Genomic DNA, 26,582 nt, shown 5'->3' on the forward strand with positions numbered 1-26,582 from the left:
AAAAAGCACCAGAGCGAAACATTGCAGCGTTGCCCACGGTATTTCATTACTGAATGGCAAGATGACAATGACAATGGCAATGACAATGCGTAGGCCTACACTCCAACAAAATCAGATACAGTTTCAAATTATTCGTACGGTACACAGGGGTACATATACTGCAATTCCATCATTAACACAACAGTTATGGTGAGGCAAAAAATAAGAAAGTGATGTCTATACAACAAGCAAGATTTAGATCGTTTCATAAAAAGTTGTAGAAAAGCAGAAGAACATAATGTGGAGAATACTTTTACATAACTGGGAATCGACAAAGAATTGCATGGTTTGTCTGGTTTTTTTTTATTACTGTTTTTAAGCTACCTTTATCTTAAACAAATTGCTGCAAATAGTTTCAGGGAATTTGAGACATTCATTCAAAATAACTATGGCTGAAGTCATATTACATGATTGATTATTCTAAAAAGAAAGATGCAAAATATAAGCCCCATATACCGGGATATAGGAACGTGTTCAAGATTTAATGCAAGAGCACATGGCTCCCAATGGCTATGTAATGTTAGTCCAAGTTAAATTTCAAACAAACAAATAATCACAGCGAAATATTCAATATTCTTCAAGTCACTTCCTGTTACGAACCGCTCCAGTGAACAACCTCTTCCAATTATCCCAACTTGTAGTTTCAAGTCACTCGGCAAAAGTTCAAATTTATCGTGTTTGTCAGCAATCGCATTTAAACTATCCGATTGCCGTAGGGTGACATCAAAAGCCCTTCTCGAACTCACGGCTTCGGCTTTGGATTCGGCATCAGGCTCCGTCATCTCGTGTGAAGCCCCCTGAGCACGTACGCAAAGCACGCGCAAATTGCCAAAACAACCGCGGGGCCAAGCTATAGCCTGAGCTGAATCTGGAGCCGATGCCGTGGTTTCGAAAAGGGTCATTAGTTTATTTTTGTACTGTGATTACTGCCCTAGTGGCAGATGGATGTCTGGTCCCACCACTTCAACAAAATAAAAATGAAATAGAATAAATTCATCTACGGGGACGCCGCCAAACAAAGATATCATGAAATAATAAATGATACTGCTGCATGGTTTATGATATAAATACATCAAGGGCTCGGCTTTATTTTTTTTTAATGATAACAAACTAAGACATCATGGTGTTTTTGTTTTCAAACTTCAACGACAATATTGTCTGAAAGAGTTTTCTCGAAAAACCCAAACTCTCAGTACATCCCGTGGCCAACATCGGTATAAGGCACTATATACATTTTATGTGAACCAATCTATTCATGAAAATAAAACAAAGTTGTAAAAAAAAACTAAAGTTATGCCTCAAATGAAAGCACTTTAGATCAATGCTCCCCAGCTCAAGAGTTGAACCAATTGTGTTAACCAGAAGAGAAAACCCTCGCCATCTCTAGGCCTACTGCACAGTCACATAGAGTTATTATACTAATATTAATCGAAATGAAAACTTAATTTCGAATATAAGTTATTTCTTTTGACACCCAACCAGAATTAAAAAAAAAAAATCGAAATGATAGTGGAAGAAATTAACCATCTCAAAAAAAAAAAAAAAAATGGACAAGCAATACTACACCCTTGCTCTATGCTCTATATGCTTACACATGTCACATTGATAGCAAGTGGGTGGTCCCCCAAGGATTGGCATGTAATGTACATTGTTTGTTTATCTTTGTGGGATTTGACACACTTTCTCGTGTGTCTGGAACACCCCCTTTACATTATAGCCTTAGGATTGGTGTTCCCTTTAACTGTTGATTTTGTGTTTACTCTTCAAAACAAATGGATTTGATGGTAGACTACAAATGGGGTGTTTGAAGGTCACTTAATTACATGAAGTCTGGTCTTTGCTATAGTTAGGTGGAATAACAACCTAATGTTGTGAAAAGGGGGGCTGGAAATAAGGTGCTTAAAGGCACATAAAAAAGGGTAATAACTTGTTGTCGTTTTGGATTCAGTACGTCAGTCTACCCACAGTACATGCAGCAGAGGTACTCCGAATCTCAAATCACAATATTTCAAAGGTTGTTTGTTGTTTTCTGGCCATATATTGGTCGAGGGTCAGCCCCTACTGGGAATCTTAAAGGGGGCCTCCAAGAAAAGGAAAACACTGTTTGAAGAACTATTTTTTTCACCTGAGAGTTTAAAATCTCACGTTGACATGGTGTGAAATGCCACTGTATTTAATTCGATACTAGAGCGTAATTTAATACATGACGTCATCGGAATTTTTTTTACAAAGACGAATATTTGCGCCTAAACAAAAAGTCCAAGGGGTCCGGAGGCCCCCCCCCCCCCTCCCAATCCTCATGAAGACATTTCTTATTTTAAATTTGTTGTAATTAAGTTCCTTTTTCCTTATCCAAAGTCTCGCTATAAAAGTCCTAATATCCGCAATTCAAGTCACGTTTCAGGGTTTTGGATTCCTGTTCAAAACCACCCCCCCCCCCCCTGGTAAAACCCCAATCCACCCTATATAATAAGGCTTCAAAATATCTTACTAATTTCCACTCAAATCAGACTCAATTTCAGTTCTGCTGGACATTCAAACGACTTACTCATCCCATACTCATCTCTACTCCGCCACAAAAAAATAATAATAATTGCCAGCCAGCTCGGCGCGTAATGCAAGTGGGGAAGGAACAGGTTTAAGTACATTTCCGGGGGATTTGTGGGCATTTTGGAATAAAACATGGGCCATTTAATGAGCTGTGACATGGACAGACTTGTGATATAGGTGTTAAATCCTTCCGGTTAAGCGTTCGCACGCACGGAGGAGATGGAGTCTTGATTTGGGGTGAGAGTGTGGGGGAGGATGGGTAATTGTTTTATTCGATATGTGGGGCTGGGGAGATTTACACTGTAATACAGTGGGGTTACGGTAGGGCCTAGACATCGTAAGAAAAAGTTGAACAAGTGTCGAGATTGCTTCAACAGTTATATTGAAAAAAAAAATCACATAAATCTGATCGTTTTTCAAAATCTTATTGTTTTTCGAAATTAGCATCAATTAATATCTAAGTAAGGCTATCTAAGTAGATCTGTACACCAGTGTATTCCAGTGTTGCTATTTTTGTATTTATCTGCATTTTTTTTTTTTTACTGCTTCTTGTCTTGTCATGTTGTGCCACTTCAGCTTTGTGCTGGCAGTGGTTTTGAATAAAACAACATATGCATGAATGAAAAAATAAAATTGGGTCAACAGCCCAATTTTTTTATCAGCCCATGATTCATCTCGTCTTAAAAACAATTCCAGAAACAACACATAAAACAAATCATCAAAGAAACTGCAGACTATTTCCTGAAAAGTTCAGAGTTTTAACTCAGTGAAATTGCTTTTGAATAGCCGTGAGAAATTTGTATTCATACACAAATATCTTTTCTTTTTTTTATAAAACCTTATAAATTATGAAAAAAAAGATAACATCAGCTCTACAAAAATATAATAAGTTACTTTTTAAGTCAATTCAAAGCAAAAATTACTAAGATTTCCAGAGATATCTGATGAAGTACGGATATGACTTGCTAACACTGAATCCCACTGGGAAATGAATAAATTGTATTATCAAAGTAAATCACGGTTCCAGTGCTACACGGAAATGCCGTAATTCAAAAAGGGAACCCAATAAAGTACAGAGACATTTACAATGATTGAAAACTCTGAACACAACTTCTGAGCTGGAGAAAAACCAAGTGACGTGTAGAAACAAGAAGTTTTGTACCCTTTTTAGGAGAAAGATTTCCATCACACGCACAAATAACATTGAAACACAATGCACGCAAATAATGATAGATGCAGCTGTAATTTTAAAGGCACTCTGGACAAGTTTGGTGATTGTCAAAGACCAGTCTTTTCACATGGTGGTGTATCTCAACATAATATGCATAAAATAACGAACCTGTGAAAACTTGGGCTCAATTGGTCATCGAATTTGCAAGAGAATAATGAAAGAAAGAAAAAAAACTTGTTGCATTACTTTGTGTGATTTCACACTAAAAAGGCTTCAGCTGAAGTCTTCTATTCTTCGAGTAAGAAATAACATCTCACAAACTACGTTACTTCAGAAAATCCGTTTCTCACAATGTTTTATACTATCAACAACTCTCAATTGCTCGTTACCAAGTAACTTTTTACGCTATTAATTATTTTGAGTAATTACCAATAGTGTCTAATTGCCTTTAAGTGAGACAATAGTGCTGTCGCATGACGTTGAAGAAGTTGTTTGTCTGTTAAGTTCAACGTGACAACTGATGACTCCACAAAAGAAAGCCAACATTTACCCAACTCAAAAAGCCTTGTTCCGGATGGATTTAGAAATCAAGGATAATGACACAGTGTATGCAAATTGGATGGATGCCCATGTCCTTGGAAAGTGACAATTGTTTTGTGACAATAGAAAAGCAGATGCTTATCTGATGTTTTTAATGAATGCTATCCTAACCCTTAATTCTATACACGTTGTGCTTAGTCGCATTAACAACCTCCTTTGGGAGAAAGGGTTCATATCGGGATAGTTTCCTACCGCACTAAACTAATCTAGTACAGGCACAGCGCTGCGCTATGGGATTAGTATAGCATGGGTGTAGGGTATATCCGGATACATAGAGCATGGACCCTTGCTCATGCTATATGGGTATACCCATGTTATACCCATATAGCATGGGGCGCTATGGTATACAATAGGATTCTTCAACTTGGCCAACTCAAAGCTAACCCGTTTAATCCACGACTAATCCCCATTGTGTGTCAAATAAGCTCTCTGTTATGTACAATTTAGGCTAATGGGGCGATAATTGTCCTCTGTAGAAACTGCAGAACAATTGGCGACTCCATTAGGTCTTTGACCATTAGATAACTGTTAACGGCTGTAGGGTTAACGAAAGGGAGAGGCAAAACAGTTTACAGTTATTCTGCTCACCAACAAAAGGAAACTACAAAATGGTTTCGCTGCTGTTTTTTTCTAACTCTATGATAGATCCAACACTGTTTACAACAACACTTGCACTTTTGTAAAGGAGTACAACCACATGCTTATTTCAGACAATGAACACAATCCCCAATAGTGCCTTTTTAGAATCACAACGTGGTTCCAAGTAGAGATACATGGGCCTACTACAACATGGCTGTCAATTGGAAACTGATTCCTAGAGACCACGTAACATTTGTTTACAAACACGAGAGACCTTGTTCAGTCCATGGTCTTTATGGCAGCTGGGGTGGATTTCACAAAGGTAGTCCTAACTTAGGACTAGTCCTAGGCAATGCTAAGAGATAGGACTGGTCCTAATTAGGACCAGTAACTCATCCTAACTTAGGACTGGTCCTATCTCTTAGTATTGCTTAGGACTAGTCCTAAGTTAGGACTACCTTTGTGAAATCCACCCCTGGTCATGTGGGGAAATTTTAAATTGTGTTATCAAAAGTAAGAGCCGAACCGAAGTGTTGCGTTGTGCCCCTTTTCGTATCAAGGGTTGTCAGGGATTGTATCACCAGCACTTCGTACTATGCAAGATTTTGCAGGCTTTTAAAGGCCCACATAATGTTTATACATCAGATGTAGAAAATGCTGCATGGTCACATAAAGAGTTGCATCTGATAAGTGTTAAGTGTACTGAAGAAGATATGTAAATATATAAACATAGCGAAAGGATGATAACACTATGTGAGAAGCATTCTGAAAAGATGGGGGTAACGTCGTTTTAGACGAGCCTGTTCGAAACGTCGATACCACATTCACCTGTTTCTTCTCTAAACCAGCACCTTTTCCCAAGAGTTTTATTATTGGTTGAACCTGCGAGTTTATTGCTATAGTTCTATGTCTGATCCACATCATGCATCAAACATGATACGTAACAAAATAATGTCAACAACCTGACATCTTGTTGGCTTATAGTATTTACTCTGTATTTGCATGAAGCATTGAACCAACTGTCATGAAAAGATCTTTGGTCAGCAACTTTTTATTTATTTATCCACTTGTATGAAATCAACCACCATGAAACATCTGCTTCTTTATCTACACACTAAACCCTACCCCGCAATACCTTTTTCTTGTATTTAGTTTAAATCTGCTCTTGTCCATCTGCTTTTTAATCCACACACTGTCAATTTCTGGCTACATGTCATGATTTGTATAAGATCTCACCCCCAACTGAACCATTCATTTTCTAATCCATGCGAAGGATTAAGGGCACTTAGGGTTTACTAGATTAGCAAAGTCACTTGAATCAAAGATTAGAGAAATCAGATTACGGGACTTTTAAGAGTCACAAAAGGAAGAGAGTTTTTTATTTATTGATGTGTCCTTGAGGATGAGACTATTCTCATTTGAATTCAAAGAGAGTGAGAGGGAGAGAGATGGCTTTCTGTTGATGTCCATAGAACTGAAAACCACACTCTTTAAGAATGTTGATGGATATTAAAGACACGAATATAGTCCATGGTGAATGATCTTTTTCGGGAGTCCGACTCGTAACTTGCCAAATGTCTTCTAAATCAACTCAAACCACAGATGGGTATTCTATAAGAATTTCTTAATTTGTTTCTGTCCTGTTTAGATGGGTATCTATAGACATGACTCCTGCTCGTTAATACAAAACTGATGGTTCTACAGTACTTTGTAATATTACTCGGGTCATTAGTGAGTTATAAGCTTGCAAACTTGTCCAGCTCCCTGGGGAGGAAACGGCCTTGAGCTGTTAAAACGCTCTCAATATAATAAAAAAATGTAAATTGTTCACCGTACTTTGTTTTGGGGATACCGATATCTTTAATACGATGACATTATAGGCCTTAAATATAGCAGTTGATACCCAACATGTCTTGAAGACGTGCCAGCATTATTTGAAAAATTTTATTTAGTAACCATGGGATAATAATGATAAGTCAAAATGAACATATTAACCTATTCTATACACGTTTCAAACCCCTTCAAAGTTTAAGTTGATGGACCTCATTGTTTAGGCCTATTCCATCTTTGAAACTGAAGCATTGCACTCTGCAAGTGAAAAACAAGCCATGCCCTTTTTAGTTTTGACCTAAACATAAACAAACGGAAAGAATTGACCCGGATTCCAGGCCGCGGGGTTTCCGACCATTTATATGTCAAACTGAACCCAAACAGTGTCAAACTGAAAAGAATCTGAGTCAAAATCCCATTTTTAAGAAGTTTCCATGAACCATGGAATCTGGTTCAATTCGGAAACAGGTTTTTGTTTAGGGTCGGAGGAATTCTCATTGAGACGCCTTCTTTATATCTAAATTTCATGAAATAAAACCCAGAGATTCAGTCCTGTGAATGATGTAAATGATAGTGCACATTTTGTTTGTCCTGACGTAAATGTAACTTGGTTTATACATCTAAATATTCACTGTTTCATTGAAACTTTGCTCAAAATAAAAACTACAATGAGTCAGAGAGGTCATGGATTTATTATCAGTGCTCAAGGGAGGCAGGTTGAGATGCATGATTGCACACATATGTCATCATTTCAGTTTTTACACGCCTCGATGATGATATTTACGTGACTGGGATAAGTTTCTGATGAGGGATTTTGCGTTAAAGGCTTTCCCTTTTCGAGTGCATTGTTCAAGTCGTAAAATATTCTAGACTTCAGGGAATAACATATATGGTAAAGATGAAAGTGGAGATGAAAGTTGTTTATATACAGATTGATTTTGTTTGTTAGTTGCGATTTCTACAGGGGGAAGGGAGTATTGTTATTGATTTAGAGTAACTGCCTACCCAAAACAAAATGAAAGTTTCAACATTAATCACAATCAACCAATCAAACAATTGGACACCAGGAGTATAATCATAAAGTGGGCGTCAGTGAAATGTAAACGTACACACATGGCACGCATCCCATCTTCGTGGCTTTTAGAGCTACCAGTGCACAAAAAGTGTTAACATAATTAATGTATGTCATGACCGATGCAGGTAAGATGGGTTACAATGTCTGCAAGTTGTGGGTGCATTAAAAAAGGCACAACATGGTAGTCCAATGAATGTACGACAGGTATGACTACTACATGACAAGGTCAATTTAATCAAACTTATCGATGGTTGATTTGAATTGGGTGGTGTAAGGAGAAGGGCTGGATATATTTGTTTTAATTGTGGATGAACGGGATGTACCTCTCGTCAACATGTTGTTGTTCACTTTAGTTTTTGACTAATAGGTCCTTCATCAACAGGTGCAACACGCACCAACCACTTCGTTAATAGTCAACAACCTGCTACATCCCGAACCTGTGAAAATCACTAAGTTTTCTCACTAAACAGGGGGTTGGGTTTGGGTATTAATTCAGGAAAAGGGGTCTTAGAGTTTGGAGAGTGACTGGACCAGAAGTTTTAGGGGGAAGGCCATGGACCATGGTGATGTAAATATGTCACACATAGCTACAGGAAACAGATGATTAACACGTACATGGGTATACATTAGAGGAAAACATGCATCATATCCTATTCGGCTAAAATACAGGAAAACAAGTGACTATTCAAACGCTCTTATCAATTTTTGTCAAAAATAAGGAAAACTAATGATTTCGAATGTCAATTGGTTTCTTCTTCTTGTTTTTGTTTTCAACTGTTCTTCCCTTCGGTCTTTTTGTTCGATTTTGTTGGTTGCTAATTCTGTGATTTGAATTTGTTGTTTTGTATGTTCTTTGATGCATATTGAACTTGAAATAATAAAAAACATTTCCTGGTGAAATGAGGTTAACTGATGGAGGATATTTGATTGAATTTTACTTTGAGAATGTACCCGTGGAAACCCCCTCCAGCCCCTCCCCCAACAATAAACTGACCACCCCGATGTACGTGTGAATTTGACCCCCAAAAAACGCTGACTACACACATCAATCTTCGTCATCAGAATTGACGTGTTGAAAATATCATAGTTTTGAAATGAATACAAAATATTGCTGAGATCATAATTAAACTGTCATCCACCGGGATAAGTTACAATCAACATTCAATATAAATAACCAAACCCCTCAGGTTAGTTCATGATTCAACACGTATATATTCCTGAATAGTCTTTAGAATTCGCTGCTTTACCCCCTTTTGAACCCCCTGTCCCCCGGTTGTGTTGCACATCACCCCTGCTTCACCCCTTCACTCCCTCCCACCACATACCCTGGCACTTCTCCCTCACACCACATAGCCTGGCACTTATACAATGACAATGTGTTCACTGTTCAACATCAACATAAACTGATGTTACTTTACGAATAGAGACTTGACCCACTTTAATTGAGAGCATTCCCCGTCAGGAGGATCCCCTGACTCCCACTTGAAGACATACACACGCAGGTGATGCGTAACCAAGAAGACCACAGGCCCATCTTCCCATCTTGTCCAGGGTGCAAGAAGGTATTCAAGAGAAATCCTCGACCATTCGTCTTCCTTTTCTCTTTCTCCTTCGTACACGAATCGTCCATAAAATCTACCCGAGTTATCATCCAGAGTAAGCTAAAAAGGTCGCTATGTCATTTTGAAACGTCGAGCAAAGTGTTCTCATTTTTGATAATGTATGCCTTTGCATAGGATACTCCAAAAGTACATGAACAAACCTTCCAACCAAAAACACAATTCAGTTTTAGCTCAATGCGAGCCTGTCTACGCATTTCTCTAAACATTTCTCGATGTTTTTCTTGACTGTACAGCGCTTTGAAACAGTGTTAAAGCGCTTTATAAATGCATTTAATTTAAGTTAAGTTAAGTATGAAGCTGCTAAGTGCTAACTTCTTTAAAACATAAAATGATGATAGGACAAAGTTTAACGGTAGCACATCATTTTCCACGAGAATTATATTGACTATTTGGGCAAAACAGTGCCGTATTAAAAAACACTGACAAGGCTGATGGTGGTAGTCTCTAACAGAGCACTGCAATTCAGCAACAACAAAACAGTTCTACAGTATTGCAGGGAACTTCCAAACAGTTTCATCAAAAACTGAAGACTGAAAACCCCCAACAACCAACAAACTAACCAACAAACAAACAAACAAACAAACAATTTAAAACTAGGCTCATGGGGATGTGACACTCAAGTACATAATTGTGTTACCGTACATCATTTGATTTCAATTAGCACGAGAGGATGCCGTGATGGTCATACCTAGTCCCATCTCATTATAGAGGGATTAATTTGATGAAGTCATAAGTACAACTTCCTAGAAACATATGCCCAGATTGAGCCCTCTGATTGGTCGCTGCTGCGCGTGTCTCATTCACACACGTCAAGTCATTCAGACAGATGGCCTCTAAGAATCTAGTCTGGTGCCTTGGGGGATTAGTACCAACAGGTGTATCGGATTGGGGGAGGATCCAAACTAAATGGTAGCTTTTTGTCGTGTTTGTCATCACTTTAGTTTATTTTAAAAACCTCCTGTGGTTATCGGCCAATTAAGTTATGTTTCGACACAAGTGCACTGACTTCACAAAGTTTAAAACTCATTGAACATATGACGACACAATGATGTGTTGTCAAGGTAACGAGATGTTTAAGTAAACTTGCAATAATCTCTGCTCACACCATAATTTCTTATGCATCATTCCAATGATACATTACAAGAAATTTGGTGAGAGCTAATTTAAGTATAAAGTATATTAGACATAAGCATTTGGATTTGGCCTCCTCCTCAAATTGTACCCCGCTGATATCACTGGTAACCGCTCCCACCACAACCTGTCTTTCCAGTGCCGCTGCTTTGAGTTCCCTGGTAATCACAGCCAGGGCCAAATTTCTTAGAGCTGCTTAAGCAGAAAATATTTCTCAGCGACTTTCTGCTAAGCAGAAATGAGCTGAATACAAATTGTCAAGTGACATAGTTGTTTTGCTGGCGACCTTAATTAATTCAGTGTATGTTTTGGTTAGCTATTTACCTATTTCATCAGGTCAAAATTAGCTACATTATTTTGAGCGCCTTCAAGGCTGCTTATGCATCATTTGATTCATAATGTAGACAGTTAGCACAAAATCAACTAAGGATTACAATGTAAAAACACACAACAGCGAAGTTTTTTACGTTCGACCTCAACTCATAAACACCGGAAATTCGTTTTTTAAAATAACTCCCAACTTCAATTGTTCATTTTGCCGAGACGCCTTATATACAAGCTGCATTCGACTTGTTTCTTTTGGTACATCAATAATGATCAATCCTCGAGTACAGTAAGTATAAGAAATGTAAAAAAAGAAATCAAACTGAATTTGTATAAATATATAAAGTGTACACGAGCAAGCCTGAGGGGCCTGTGTAATTCCGACATGTGTTGTTGTGTATTAAAACCATGAATGGATTGATTTTGATGGAAGCGTTTGGATCGTTTCTCCGAGGAGTCTACAACCCGTGTGTGCTGCTGATGGATACTGTAATTAATTTTCCATTGTGATGTTACAGTCATATGGGAGAATATTGATGGCTGCTTGGGGTTAATTCCAATCCATACTTGGGGTGGGGGGGGGGCACAAGGGTGTCTATATGGAAGCAAATGTAATTGATTTGTTGATATTAAATGTGAGATGGATACTTGTTCTGTTTGATCTAACAGTACATCGGAAAAGCACCAAGAGGTAGGAATGATATGTGTTCAATACAGTGCCACCAAAATTACACCACTGAGTTACAGTTTCACTTAAAGGAAGTGGACAATATTGGTAATTACTCAAAATAATTGCAAGCATAACAACTTACTTGGTAACAAGCAATGGAGAGCTGTTCATAGTATAAAACATTGTGAGACACGCCTCCATCTTAAGAATCGTAGTTTTCGAGAAAGAAGTAATTTTCCACGGATTTGATTTTGAGACCTCAGCATTAGATTTTGAGGTACCGAACTCAATCATCTGAAAGCACACCACTTCGTGTGACAAGGGTGCCTTTTCTTCCATTATTATCTTGCAACTTGTTATGTTGTGCATATGTTGAGATACACCTAGTGAGAATACTGGTCTTTGACAATTTAACAAAGATGTTCCAGTGTCTTTAAACCAATTACGAATTACGATCAATTTTCTTTATATTGAACTGTTTATCAACTGGGGTTTCAATGTTGACGCGTCATAATCAAGCACTCTTATTCTTAACGCAGTGGCGGCGCGAAGGGGACATGCTGTTCTGATGATTTAAACGTCATGACGCGTCTTTTCTTAGGTTTCACTTTTCAACTCAGTTTGCAAAATCCCGGAGGACTTGGCGTTCAAAATGACCCCTTTATTTGAGAAAACGGGTTTCTGACATATCACTCATGATTGAACTGTAGGTCTATACGGTCAATGGTAGTCACTTCTAACAACTCATGGGAACCACTATAAAGGAACAAAATGGGAACAAACGTAACTCAATGGTTGACATTTCTTTTGAAATCCTTCCATGATTGATAAGGTTGTGGAACTGGCTAAAGCAGTGGGCAGCGAGCATGCCAGTACATATCACCGCAACTGGATATAAAGTGTACGACAAGACTTATATTCATGTCACAATTCCTTGTGGTGTACCTGTGTACACTGTGGGTTTTTCTTCAAAGTTTTCCACAAGACTAAAAGTCAACCGAGACACAAAGCCATTGTAAGCCACATGGTGGAGGGGTGGTTAATTTCTGATAACCAAGCTTTGGCCCAATACTGATACCATATCCAATTGGGTAATCTTACAATTATATCAAATCTTCAATAAATCCCTGAGAAGGAAACCTTTTTCCCAGGGGAGTGACCCAGGAGTCCATTTTCCGGTTACCACGACAACATCATCCCAGACAAGGATACCGGCTGCAGATCCGGCGCGATGTGTGTTTTGTGGGAGGGGGGGGGGGGCATGTTGAGCAGGGCCCGAAAGGAAGCTTGCCACTTTGCATTATATCCACATACCCTAAAGATATCCTTTATGTAACAAAGTCATTGTCGAAGTCGGTGGTTTAATTGCTTCTGACTTATGGCCGATATGAGATGATTAAGACTTTGTGGTTTGTATTGTATTCGGCGGGTGACCACACCCCTGCAAATCAATCTTTGATAATATACGCTGACAGGACTAAGGTTTCTGTAGATCAATTCAGTCACTTTTTACTCTTCAAAAAATTTTGACATTTACAACCTGTGCTAAACAAGAACAACATGTCTCTTCCATACTTTGAAAAATCCCTTTCATCTTTGATTGCGCTTCAACTTTTCCTACTTTGGCTTTCTAAATAGCTAAACACCATAATCTACCCAGCAAGTAGATATACAGTGTTTACCGCAAACCAAAATGTAGATTGGTACCTCACCATGCAATGCCTCAAATCCCATACGCCATCGTGATTACATCCTTTGTCTTGTGAAGAAATTGCTGGCTTGATCAAAGAAATAAATCGGTATAAAATAAGGAGGATCTCAAAGTTCATCCGGGCAAGATGTGTATGTAGCCTATATCCAATGAATCCATAAGACCATTAATAAGTGTATGGGAGTCTATAAGTCTATCCTATGAGACAGACCAAACAGAGCAAGCATCCAAATGCTACGATACCTGTTAGTATGGACACTCTGCTTCAAGTGTCTTCGTCTACCCTTAGGGAAGACAGCGGCGACCTCATTCTCCAGACAGGAGAGTTTGCCAAGATGCCATAGTCCAATACATGCTTTGTGTCCAACCATAGTATTTTCCATATGAAGTACATCCAATGTTTAATAGTCAATGCATTAACTACCACTGAGTTTGAATTTGGTTGTTGGTGATGATTGTACCAACCATGAAACTAATTCAGCGTACTTTCTGAGACATATGTTACTCCTTGAATGCCCAAGTCTACCACCCCAACCCCCATCACCAAGCAACATCTCCCACATGACAGATGTGCTCCCATGGCTTAAATATAAGGGGTTAATCTAATTGGTAAATTTGAGGTATGGTAGACTGGGTAGACACTATACTACTTTGAGTAACCAAATCAAACTGATAGTGTCCACCATACCTTAAAAGGGCTAATTCCTATGCCCTTGAAAGGAACACCCTTGAAGGGGAGTCCTAGAATACCAGAGTGTCTACCCCTTCCCGTCTCCAAAAGAAGATAGCCTTGATTTCCTGACGCCATCTTCCAAGACGTTCCCAGGCATCATCCAGAAGTCAAATAATTGGTCCTTCATCTCGAACCCTCATCAGTCTTCACGCCGTCTCCCACCCCCACCCCCTCTCCAATCATTGATACCAACAAGATGGATAGGCTGTGAAACCTTAGCTCCCTTCGAGCTTCAAGGCTGGGCCCACATTTGGCTAATATTGGAGTATCTTTCTGGAATGGGATATCTTTTAGGATTAATCACAACTGCCTAAAGCAATGTGACCTTCTAGCCTCTAGAAAGGCCTCAGTGACCAATGATGCCTGACCCAAAGAAAAATCCCTTGATATAATCATAAAAGTCTTGCATTGCATCTTTCCGTAAAAATGTTTCTTTCTCCAGAAGTCAAAGTACTGAACCTTCCTCAAGCACGTCACACCCAGCAACTTCGCCACATGCATCACTTTGGGAGTCAACATGATAGGCCCTATTATATAGCGTCACCTAGAATTGGAGCAACCGATCATAATATAATTGTGATGTCAAACAATGTTCAATCATTATATCGAGAAAGCTGAGCGTGGAAGTTGGATCGGTTTAATGCCGTTCGTAAATCATTATTAGGAATGTTGAATTCCACATGTGAAGAGGAAACATGTCTTTATGGTTATTGTATAGCAACACAAGTGTGATAGTGATGTCAAATTTCGCTTACCACCATCTTACTGGGACCAAAACCAAGGGCCACAAAACACATGTGTGCCTGGAAGGGCGTGGTAACCTACACTGTAAAAAAGTATCCGTGAAATTTACGGCACCCTAGCTGTAAGTTTAACAGTGGAAGTTTTGAAAATGTGCCTTAAAGGGGTAGTTCGCAGAACTTAAACCGTGAAATCTACGGCACCTTACCTGGCAGCTACGGTGCCACGTAAAGTGCAGTAAACTTCATCGGTTTTTTTTGTACAGTGTACGCACCGTTTTTCGGGAGCTAAACGGATACCACTTGAAACCGACCACCAACTACCTCTTTTATGTCTTCTTCCTGAATCTAGGCTTGGGTTTTCTACGTCATTCAATATATCCCCTGATTTGATTAAAGCCAATTATTTAAACCGAGTGCTGAGACTTCATCATCGCCAGTGGTCAGTGTGGTTTTAAACTCTTGAAAGACATCAGTTAATCATTTATAATAACATTTGGCTCCATAGATTTGCACCAGTGACAACCAGAAGTCTTTATTTCTACTTCCACAGAACATGTTCGCTTATTTTTGTCGACTCATTATCTGACTAGACGATTGTAATTAATAAGATGTGCAAACAATTAATACAGGAATGATTTAATTTACGATATCCTTTGTATATAAACAGTCTGATTGACATCAATTCTTGAGCTTATAAAAAAAAACTGCCGCTGGTTAATTAATTAAAAAGAGTGTTTCATTTTGTTACTTGTTTTGTTTTCCGCCTAAGGCTATCTGTAATTAAAATGTTGCAATGAGTCGGTGTTCACAGAAGGAATTAATTATGACTGTTCCGTGGAGGTTTCATCTGTTGTTGACATGACATTATTTTCCCTTTTTCCTGGGATGGTTGGATGCAATTTTATTGTAGAATATATATATATATATTTGTTTTACAGAAGGCAGTGGATGTCGAAAAAGGTGAACTTTTACAGAAGACATTGGAAGACGAAAAGGGAAATTTATTTGCTACAATTTTAATCTTTGATGAATGGTGGTTGCTTTTTAATCTAATGAATACAATTTACATTATGGAACAATAAAAACAAACGTTTGTTTATTTGGTTTAGTTGTATTGTTTGTTTGTTTGTTGTGGTGTGGTGTTTTTTTTTGCCATTGATTTATTGCAGATGTTGATGTCGTTCTTGTTTTGTTTAGTTCTTTTGCAAAATCTTTAAAAGGTTTTGGGTTTTATGATGAGACAATTTAATTTGAATATTTTTTTTATATTAATCTCAGTTCCATTGTTGATCTATATGTTGACCTTACAAATGAAACTTCACCGGTGAAAGGTTTGCACACAATATGAATTTGACACAGACACAACTGCACTGCACATCACGTCAATTTGTCAGGCTCACTAAAGACATCACCAAGAAGGGAAACACAAAACCCAAAGCCTTGTTAAAATTACAAGCTCTTCTGACTTCATTGTCAAAATTTCCGAAAAATTCCGAAAGATCCTGCATGGCAGGTACCCAATTAAACCATGGCCTGTGTAGTTAACACCTAGCCCGGCTCCAACAGTCTCCACACCCAGCCAACCAACCAACTGCAAACCCCTCTAGTTATTGGAGACCACTCTGTCCAAATTAATCCCACAATTGTATTGTCTGGAGACGTCCTGACTAAACCAGTCGAGCAATCATGGATAGGCGCCAAAGATACAGCTGTAAAACAGACAGATGATTGCAAAATGATCAGTGTTAAATTCACCCCCTTAATACAGAAAATTAGATATGGCTGTCAAACAAAATTGATGCTGAAGGTCCAGGCACAGTAATAATGCAGGAAAGAAAACTTTTTACCCCTTTTTTATACTGTATTATAGATTTTTTTTCTCGGTTTCCTTGGTGGGACTTTTTGGCGACACTGTACTCCACTCCTCAGGGCAAAACTGGTGTCTTTTTCAGGAGGGTAACATTGTCGCTGGTTTACACCCATGGCTGTGTATTGTATCCCTGCTGGGTGCCAGGAATGTAAAACGACCAAAATTTGGTCCCAACAATTGTGAACACTAATTTAACATGACAACTTAAAACCCTGAGCTTTGCTGGTGTGTGCATACATACTCCAGTTACTAATTCCTTTTTCTTGCAGGTTGTGGTTAAACATTTTTTTTAAAGGGACACGTTGCATTGGATCGGTTGAGTTGGTCTATAAAAATCAGTTGTTACCAATTGTTATGAAATGCATATGGTTAGAAAGATGTTTTAAAAGTAAAATATAATGGTCCAGACAAATGTGCCTCGAAATTGCATGGTTTCCCTGTTAGTCCTGCAAGTTGGTTCACGACGTATAAAAGGAAAAACCATGCAATTTTGATGGCATGTTTGTGTGGATTGTTATATTCTTACTTAAAAACATCTTTCTCACCATATGCATTTCATAACAAACGGTTTCGAACGCTTTTCATAGACCAACTCGACCGATCCAAGGCAACGTGTCCCTTTAACCCTGCTTGCTGAAGAGTGAAAGAGAGAGAGAGAGAGTTTTTTTTTTGCGAAGTCCGCTGGTCGTCAAGGGGGGAAGGATGATGCTGAGCTACCCGGAAATACTCGTTTATCCCTATCCTTTTATTTCCCTCCTTGACTTTCAAACATGGAGGTGATATCCGCTTTGGATTGTGGGAAGCCTTTCTGGAAGCCCTTGTCCCTCTGAGGGGAATTCAGGTATATATCTTAAGACTCCTATAGTTCTTCTCTGGTTCCATTTAAGAAAAACTGATGACGATCTGCAGACAAACAGCAGGTGTATTGTCTTGTATCTATCTGTCTGGGAAGAGGCTGTATACCGCTAGAAGGTAGGCCTACCTAATCCCTGTCAATTAGAGGTTCTTCCATAGGCTGGCTGTAGGGGCCAATTGCTCTATGGTCAGACTTTGTTGATGAGATGAATAATTGGCCAGCGTAGAATCCACGCAATTTGTAGATATGGGGAAAAGTAAAATTGTCCTGTTTTTTGTTGTTTAGTATCAATTGGTATTATTTCATGATATTGTTTAGGATGACCCATTGTACCACCCATACCAAAATCCAAATCGTTACACGCGAGTTCGAAAGTGACACAAAATAATATCCCACTTTAAATATCACGTAAAATATCCCACTGTACAAATACAGACAAAACCTACTGTGTACAAGCGCCGACATACAATGTTTTCCTACGGAACGTCTTGTGCTCTTCCATTTTGACATGATGCACATGACGTCATCTGAGTATGACGCCCCCAACTAGAGGTCAAGAGAACAGTCGTGTTTATTGTATCATCTTTACTCTACCTTTGAGATGACGGCGTGATGACGTCAATGCATAATGTCCATTTACCAGTGTCATTTACTTGGCTTTTAATTAAGAAATCGGTTCAAAATCATCCACAGACCTACAGGTATGCAAATCAAGCAGAGGAATTACTGACAAATGAGTCAGGCAACTTCAGTCAGGTATTTTGACCTTTAATTGCCCTGAGAGGAGGAAGGCCAGGTATGGCTTACGGGGGTTAATGTCTGCTGTTTTGACGTTTGAAATATTTGATGAGCAAAAAAAAAAAAAAGCAAAATTATTATGAAAACAACCGAAGGCTTGATGAGTGTATCCCAATCCTTAACCCGTTCTCAATTACTCATAGGGTCATAAAACAGTCACATAAAACCCAGTAAATTTTCATTGGTTTAGAAGACAGGATAGATTTTCAAGAAAAAAGGGAAAATTTTGATTTTCAACAACAGCTTCAATAATGGTTGCTTACAGTTCATTTGTAAAAAAAGAAGTGACCCTCTATTAATTTCCACATCTTTGCAAAAAAAAAAAAAAATTTGCTCAAGAGAAAAATAATACATCGTCAAATGACTCAAAGCACATAATGGAGGTAGATGTGAAAGACTTAAAAAAGTCCGGGAAAAAAAGAAAAGAAAAAAATATATAAAAAAGCTGTCGAGACAAATTTGGGAATGTTACCAAAAACCTTTCAAATAGTTTAGTTTGTGGAAGTGCTCATAACGAAGAGGAAAGTGATATCCTTTTCGTCGTCTAGAGTTCAAGGCCAGAAAGGAAACTTATGATTTTATATTTTAAGGAAGTCTCATCCCACTTAAAAGTGTTATGTCTGAACATGGCCCTGAAAAGGCCCTATCCACAAGCAATTGTACACCAAAATTACCACTGTCGTAGTGTTTTTTCATTGGGAAGTTTTTTGTCTTTCAAAATCGATTCAAAAAAGGGAATCCTTAAAACAAAAATCATGCAATCTTTTTGAGGATGGCAATTTCTCAAAAGCAGAACAGAAAAAAATTGCTCCACGCCAGACAGCTATTAAGCCCCCATATCACATGATCTCGCATGTGCGTAGTTAAAGTCGCCCATAACAAAATCTCCAAAACAAAAGGCCATTGGTGTGGTTATTAGTTACAGCATTAGTTACAGACCTGTTATTTTATACTCATATCTTACGTGTGGTCTATCTCTCCAAGCTATATTGCATGATAGAAATCTCACTATAGTTTATTTATCGAGGCTCTCTCTTTCCTGATGGTATTCTAATGGCAGTGGGGACCAGTCCTGGGGTTCCTATGTTTGGGACTATTGAGACACGTTAAGGCCACAACCCTGCAGGCTTGTTATGTTGCCCTTTGCTCACAATTAAAGTGCTCTTAAAACTATGTTATTTTATAAAGATAGAGAGGGAGGGGGAAACACATTATTTCACCATTCTAAGTCGTTCAAATTAAATCCTAGATTTCGACATGTTATAAGATAACACACTTGTCTTGCACGTATTAAAGTACAACAAGTGTGTAGGCCCTATAAGTTACCTTAGAGAAATGACCTGGGGCCAATTTCATAGAGCTGCTAAGCACAAAAATTTGCTTCGCATGAAATTTCTTTCTTGATAAAAACGGGATTACCAATAAAATTTCTATTTGTTGCATATTGCTTGTTACTAGTAATCAGCTGTTGTTTGCTTATCCTGAAAATCACATGGAAATTTGGTTGGTAATCCTGTTGTTATCAAGGAAAAAATTTCATGCTAAGCAAATTTTCGTGCTTAACAGCTCTATGAAATTGGACCCAGTACCACAGTAATCAAAAACGTGTGTTTTATAGTAAAGATTGCCCGAGTTTCTTCCTCCATGAGTTAACCAACTTTGTTTGTATAGAGGAAATACAACGAGTGATAAAAAGCAATAAATTTGTCACTGTTCAAACATAGACCTTTCGACTTTCATGATCAATCAAAACTAATTGTTTCACTAATTTTAAGAAAATTAATTTTAAAAATATTGCATTTCAACAAGCAAGACTATTTCAAGGGCATTTTCCCTCCACGTCTTTTATTATACCATTTACTTTTATATGCAAACCCTACAAAAGAAGTGGGTTTTAGACAGAGCTCATCTTGATTAAAATTGCATACTGCAGCAAAATGGCCTCCCTCTATAAATTTTACATTCTAGTCCACCCCAGACACCCTCAATGGAAATCAATAAATTACACAATAGTGGTATAATGACCGGCCCCTTCTTCAATTCTCACACCCCCAAAAGCGTCATTACATCCACCCAGAAAGGTGTAATTATACCCCCTATAATCCGCAGGATCCTGCTCCCTCGATTCACTGGTCCGAAGATCCCTGTGTATTGATCCGGGGTTGTAGGAGCCTATTGGATGTCAGGTCGATTTGTGAATGACTTTTTGTGGCGCTTCACTGAATAAATTGATTTATTTTTTTGTTAGTTTGCAAAGGGGGTCACACTACCCGTACACCTTAACTCTCCCACTGTGTTGAACTGAAAAGCTTCACCGGAAGGAAATTAAAATGAGATTTTGTGTCAGTTTTAACCCCTCTTGTCATTAGTGGCTTTTTGACAATTATTTATAGATATTCTGTCCACTCTGTCCACGGACCAATAGTCCGTCCGTTAACGACATCACTCGAGAACCCTTTTCAAATTAAATGAAGCATTGGTCGAAATTGTCTGCCGTCAAAAAAAGTTCCTTCCTGCTGTTTGAGCCTGAGGGTTTGATCAAACCTTGATACTAAGAGCTTTGTGAGTTTACAACATTTTGGTTATGTTTGTTTAGAAGGCTACATGTCACATCATCATTTTAACCTGCCACCAAGGTTAAATTTAGGACTAAATTGCAATTGTGTATTGGTTCAAAAAAAATAGTTAGCACTCGGCTTAATATCCAGTTTTGCAAGTCCACAAAATATGGAAATGTGCAGTGTATGTAAACTATTTTTGTATGTAAACTATTTTTGAATAAATTGTAATTTTTACTGTAATTTGGCCATTGGCCACGAGTGTAAAAAAAACAACAATAAACCAAACTATCTATCTATCTATCTTTAGCAGCGATTAAATGTTTACAACATTAGCTGAAGTCCACACTTCTTTTTCAGCATTTCAACTCAGCCTGCCAGTTTTCGTTGTAGTTTCCACACAACATTTTATAGGCTAAGAAGTAAACAGATTTGTGGGACAGACTGAAGAATCCAGAGTCAATCTGTAACTATGGAAGATGAACCACAGGGGTGCTGAGAGGGTACAAAAGACCCGTAGTACTGAATTGATAGAAAAATAAGAATACAACCGTGATTGGTGGAAGTTTTTTTTTTTTTTTTTTTTTTTTTAGAAGGAAGCCCTAGGTTGATGAACTATAAAGTGACCTCACTGCTCAACCAGAAAAACACACCAGCCTCCCCAATTAAATGCATTGGAATTCATCTCGTTATTGACGCTCAACACAAAAAAAACAAAACTTCCGAATTTAATGGACCATCTCAAAGGCATGAAAAGCCTTTTTTATATATAAACGATCAGGGGTCGATTTCACAAAGAGTTAGGACTTGTCCTAACTCAGTATTAGTCCTAGGAGATATTAAACACGTAAGACTATTCTTGACTCTTTTTTAAATACACCCGATGGTCCAACGTCATAGAGCTGCTTAAGCACAACAAGTAGCTAAGCACAACAAAAAGATGCTTACCAGAATGAGGTTACCAGCCAAAAAAAAACATGTCATTTCATCTAGAAGCAGTGCTGTGGAATTAGGCCAAGGATCTACGTGTGCATTGTATCTGGGAAATGTCAACCATGTGTGAAAACAAAGTGTGGATGCTGTTCTACTATTAATTTGACATTGAAAGATATTGGAAAGTGGTCAGCCATCAAGGCACCTTGATTGAGCGCAATTATTTCATTTATGTACAATAATTATCCAAATTTACATTAGGCTTACACTTTGTTATTTGTTCATTGGTTTTGTTTAAAAGCAGTACAAGGCCGTTGGTACCCGCACTTCGTGTGACCCAACATGCGTACGTGAAATAACAAACTTGAAGTTGAGCTCAATTAGTCATCAGTCTCACCACAAAATGGTGAACATTATTTTCGAACATCAGATTTGGACTCTGGAGATCAAACTTACTGTCTCAACCTTTTCTTTGGAAAAAAACTACAGCAAAACTATTTTAAAGGAAATTTAATTGTAGGTGTAAATCTATAAACGTTTGTGTCTAAACTGTCTCAGTACGTGCAATGCTATTATCAAAACTAATTAAATAAACACCCATCTGTTCAAAAAAATTTTTTCTCGATATGTAACCACTATCCCCAAGTGTACTGCCATGAATATGATCATCAAACAGTTTACCATTAACCCCTGTGTATACATTTATTAAGCCCCAAAATTTAAAATAAACACGCTACGGCACGACTAAAATGGTAGGGGGCACATAATGTAAACGGGAAAACAAAACCACAGCCCTGCCCTACTTTTGAGACCTCTCCAAGTAAAAGGAAGGCCAGTATTAAATCAACCTTAGACAATAAATACTCTCAGAATTGGTTCAGCGAATTCAAGCGAGCTTTTAAAACTATAACAACCATGTTGTGACAAACCCGTACCCATTTTTCCAACCAATGGTCAAAGGATGCACCCACATACACCTGTGCCCAATTTCATAGAGCTGCTAAGAACAAACAAATTGCTTAGCATTGACTTTCCTCCTTGATAAAAACCGGATTACCAACCAAATATCCACGTGAATTTAAGGATAAGCAAACAACAGCTGAATACCAGTAACATGGAAAATGCAATATTGAAATTTGGTTGGTAATCCTGTTTTTATCTAGGAAGAAATTCCATTCTTAGCAAATGTTTGTGCTTAGCAGCGCTATGAAACTGGGCCCTGGTTAACCCTCTAATTCAGTAATGGGGTTTGGATTATGCTACCTGCTAGACGTCATTTGGCCAGTTGTGTGTTCCTGTAGTGAGGGTTACTGTGTCTTCACCCATCATTCTACATTTACTGGGTTCCCCAAGTTGTACCCCCCTGTCAGTTACCCTTGATCCTATTATTGAGCCTAAAAGCACCCAGATATCGCACCCAGTAGATAACTGAGCAACACATGTGGCACCTACATCTATACAGGCAACTGGGACTCGAGTGGGATAACTGGTTTAATTTGGAAAAAATTGTACCCCCTTTCAGTTACACTTGATGCTACATACTGCACCAAAAGTTCATACCCATAGGTAACTGAGCAACCCATGAGGCACCTGTACCCCAGGGTCCCAATTTCATAAAACCCTGTAAGCACAACAACTGGCTAAGCACAGACAAATAGTGCTTAATATAAACAGGTTTCCAGCCAAAATTACATAAAGCTTACATTCTGGTGACTGACTTGTCAAACTCAATTTTTGCTTAGCAAAGTAATTTGTAAAGCAGTATTTTCTGCTTACCAGCTTTATGAAATTGGCCCCTGGTGACTGGGATTACTTTTGAAATAATGTTATCACCAAAGTTGTACCCCTGCCCTTTAAAAGCTACCTATGTGGTTATAGCCTAACTGTACCCGTTACCCATGCCCTGATCTGCATACCCGTTAGGTATCTGGGGGTAACCAAGTACACCTGCAGAGAGGGCTAGGGTGTCTCTTTGTTATTGTTACCACCTCCTGTTTGAATTCGCATCAAAGTTGAATGACCTGAGTCTGGGTCTTACAGGTGCGGTTTGACGTACATTCATGACACGATTTCAGTCAGTTTTTTTTTTTTTATTTTTTTTATTTGGGGGGGGGGGTCTTGGTTTTTCAAGGATTGGTTGACCTTTTTGTCTGAGTTGATGGATGGAGGTTTTGAAGTTAGAAGGTTGATATGTAAGGGAAATACCATCTGAGAGATCAATCCATACAAAATGTGAGACTTTCCTTTTTATCGCAATACATTCTGATTCATAGCTCATCTGAGCTACAATCATTTTTTATATTTCAGTATATTGTCAACAAGAAACTGAGTCTCCCCCCAAGAAGAAAAAAAAAGCTAACTTGTAACATGTCTCCTTTTTGATTTTTGTTTTCTTTCTAAAACGGCATTAATTATTTTTAAACCATCTAAAGTGCAGCCAATTTATCTATAATTTATCTTAGTAATCCCCTTACTATTAGTTATGACAATATAAGAGTTTTGTTCTTATCAGTTTTTTTCTACATTATTACAAAAATACAGGTAATGGGTTAACTGATTCACATCACAAGCCTACATTGCATACACAGGTTGTCCATTTCAATTATACAATCTTTCAGGCCAGGATATTTTTTAAGCGGTCAATTTAACAAGACCCTTTCCAAACTTCAAAGACCATGTCAATTTTCTTAAAAACATTTCACGGATAGTGTATCTTTAATAAATCATGATATTTTGCATGCGTGGAGGAAAAAAAACGTGGTTTCACATGAAATGTTAGTAACAAGAAATTATGACCGAACTCCAGGACTAAAGGATGGCGCCTAAATTGAGCATAAAATCTGCATCCTGCACTGGGAGGAGGGGTGGAGTTTCATTAAATGTAGGGGAAGGGGAAAAGCCGGCAGCCATTCTTACGTAGCACGCTCCTCTACAAAAAAAAATGCTTAAAAGATAACAGATGTAGAGAAAGAGGTGGCAGGAAAAGGTTTGTGGAACAAGAAGTTGAGGGTTTTGTGAACCGGTATTTGTTGTCAAACTGAAATGGGTAAAAAGTGTAGCTTGACAAGGTGTGCGTCCAGATATCGCAACAGTGGATACCACTTTTGACAATAGCTTGGCAACACGTATGCCTTCTTAGTTAAGTCATTAAATACTTAGGAAGTATCCTTCAAAAATTGAGGGGTGGGGGGTGTCACATGAACGTTGAGGAGAAAACTTCCAAACTACTTTTTAAAAAGTAAGGGCATACTTCACATACGTGACATAATGTATACTTTTTCAAACTGGTAATCAACTTGTATACGTTTGTTATTATTAAATTCTTTTTGTACCACAACCCTGGGTGCCCAATACGTGAACTGAATCACTGTCTGGTAAGCCTGGGGAGAACTATGATTGCTAATGTGAACCAGAAACACCGAGGTTAAAACCCTATCTTCCTTGATAAAAGTGTTCCATGAGATTGAAGCCGGTGCTCGGCCGCAACACGCCACGAGGGAGGAAGTGTTTGGGGTTTCAACAATTTTTAGAAGTGGGCTTCAAAATTAAAATTTTTCATGATGACTAATTATCTCACAAAAGTCATCATATAATAATTTTCAGGTGGGGGTAAAAGTTGCGGATCCTGATGTTACGAAATTATCCAAGTCCAGAAGTGCTTGGAAAGTGTGCTTTCATAACTATTCGGTACCTTATGGAGAGACCAATGACAACACAAACGGGAAACTTAAGGGACTTCATTGGGAAATTCTCAAGACTGAGTGCTCCACCAATAATACATTTGGTGTAAAAGTTTATGGGAAAATCTTAAGTACAGGGACCAAGGGAAAGAACAAAAGATGCCTCCATAGGGAAGCATTATTCGAGAAAAGTGTGTTCCTCATCATGTATTGCAGTTTGTTCCGCTTCCTATACTACTCAAGAGTCAATAGTAGTTGAACTTGCAAAATGAAACCAATTCTCTGGACATCTTGTTTCTATTAAGACTTTCGTGATAATGAGCGTGTCCACCCTTCGTCAAGCCAAAATATTTCCGTCAAACTCGAGTGGAGGGGATGGGCACTTCCATATGCAGAGGTTATTATACACAGGAAGAATCCGAGGGCTTGAACCCATCAAAAATTGTTGGGGTAAAACCTGTGCCCTGTTTGACCTTTTTTTTCAGAGCAGTTCAGAGCACAATGTGTCAGGGTTTTTCAGAAAGCAGGGAGATGTTTCTCTGTCATATACGGCAAGATGACCCTGTATCTTATATGAAAGATAATGTTTTCGTTGCAATTGACGTTGTGAGTCACGTATATATAATATCTAAAAACATGACGTAGCAAAATTTATCAGACTAAAATATCAAAGCAATGGTGTTTTTGTTCATCCAATTCAATACACCATCTTTAAGTATTTTTGTTTATATTTCAATATGGCTATGTATGATATATATTTTATTATTTGTATTGTTATTTATTGACGTTTTAATTGGAAAGCAATATGCAACAAGATTTTAACACATTGAAATGTGAAATGATGATTCCATACGCTCAATTCCAATTAAACAGACCTTCGTATATAAGAGCAAAATATAACATATATATATATAAAGCGTTGAGCAGAGAGTGTTTCGCCAAGGCTGTTGTTCCCAAACCAGGGTGTCAAGAAGTTCCGTCTCGCCAGGAGAACCAACACTTTCAATGAATAAAGCCATCACGATAACACAAATCAAAAGCATTTCTTTTTCACAGCTACAAACAAACAAAACACAAAACCCCCGCATGCAGAGCCGTCCAGAAAGAGA

The 26,582-nt window shown here is 38.2% G+C and overlaps 1 protein-coding gene across 2 annotated transcripts in view; it reads right to left on the reverse strand.

Moving 5' to 3' along the window:
- Positions 1 to 26,582, reverse strand: part of LOC139940450 (slit homolog 2 protein-like) — a 163,405-nt gene that overhangs the window by 89,719 nt on the left and 47,104 nt on the right. The window lies entirely within an intron of this gene.

Source organism: Asterias amurensis, chromosome 8, assembly GCF_032118995.1.
Source record: "Asterias amurensis chromosome 8, ASM3211899v1".
NCBI lineage: Eukaryota > Metazoa > Echinodermata > Asteroidea > Forcipulatida > Asteriidae > Asterias > Asterias amurensis.